Raw genomic sequence first — 1492 nt, forward strand, 5'->3', positions numbered from 1 at the left:
CTTAAAGAAGTCCTATAGATTTCCTAAAGGAATCTTATAGAAGTCTTATATGAATAATACAGGTCCCTATAGATATCCTATAAGAATCCTATATGGTTTCCATAGGATTCGTATGGGTGTCTTATAAGAATTATATAGGAATCCTATAAGTATTATTTTTATCCTATTGATTTCCTAAAGGAATCGTATAGATGTCTTTCAGGAATCCTATGTGAATGCTTTAGTTGTCTCATAAGATTCTTATAAGAAAGCTGTATATAATGATTTATAACAGATTCATATAAATTTCTTATTTTTGTAAATATATACTGTTTGTTAATGTTAATGCAAGTTGTTATTGACGGGTTAGCTGGTTGTTGACATCCGTTGGTTCCACAATATTGTTTGCATGCACAAGCAGTATTTAATGACTGATGCGTTTGATTTCGAGCTGGAGTGGCTACTGGACGGAAAAAATAATAATGGCTTAAACAACTCCTGCAGACATAAAAAATACACTGAGTTCAAGATATACAAACCATGATTTCTTTAATTAAATACATCAACTATGCATAAATTGCATACCCCTTCACATAATATCGTTCGTCTTAAGCCTTACTGATGCACATACCTCAAATTCCAGCAGTACCTAAATGCTTTACAGTTTTGAAATCAGTTTTTTTTTCTGTAATTTATATTAAGGCGTCAACTAGAGTTTATTATACAAAACCTGTTCAAGAATCTGTCGCGTTACAGGTGTGTATAAACCAGAAATTTTCTGTATGATATTGAAGATTGAGTTGTCTATATCTGTGCTTTTTCTTGTCCAATGGTAGCAGAGTAAATTTAAAATCTTGCTGAAAGATGCCATTGTAGATTCTGCAGAGTGACCAAACTAAGTTTGAAATATTGAATCAAGATGGCTTCGGATTTTCACCCTTGCTTCACATGCTGAAAGATATAACAAAACAATTCTTTTAATCAGAGCAAAGTGATACATACAGTTGTCTTGTGCATTTTGAAACTCTTATTTGAAAAAAAAAAGTGAGTCATGAAAAATCATAATAATACATACACTAGGTCAAAATAAAGAATTGAGGGGCTGGGCAAAATAACCAAGAACTGACAGTTGGAATATGATTAATGCATAATTGTTTTAAAATTTTAAATTATAATAATTAAACAGATTTTGCCGTTTGTGTCTTTAAGGCAAGTAATTAATTAGTATTGAAAATGTATCTTAAAATTTTCTACCCACATTTTAAATTTTGTATTTTCCTTCAACATGAATGTATTAAAATAAGAGTATGATATGCGGTAGCTGAAATAAGAGACTAACACACTTCTTAATCATAAGTCGGTTAATTAGTTGTTCCATCATTTTTTTCTTAGTTTTAAAAGCATTAAAATATTGTGCAATATACTTACAATGTTAATATCCTTTATGCAGTAGGCCTTACACACACATTATTGATTAATTGATAACCTCCACCATTAGTACTAGTGAGTTCCT

At 30.4% G+C, this 1492-nt stretch overlaps 1 long non-coding RNA gene across 1 annotated transcript; it reads right to left on the reverse strand.

Moving 5' to 3' along the window:
• Positions 1–511: 511 nt before the first annotated feature.
• LOC117102159 lies at positions 512–1492 on the reverse strand. Its single transcript, XR_004444371.1, has 2 exons — positions 1408–1492; positions 512–930 (listed from the first exon to the last, which is right to left on the reverse strand). It is a non-coding gene; the product is annotated as an uncharacterized LOC117102159 (long non-coding RNA).

The sequence above is a fragment of the Anneissia japonica genome, unplaced genomic scaffold (genome assembly GCF_011630105.1).
Source record: "Anneissia japonica isolate Jap-2015-1 unplaced genomic scaffold, ASM1163010v1 scaffold105296_len1823_cov106, whole genome shotgun sequence".
NCBI lineage: Eukaryota > Metazoa > Echinodermata > Crinoidea > Comatulida > Comatulidae > Anneissia > Anneissia japonica.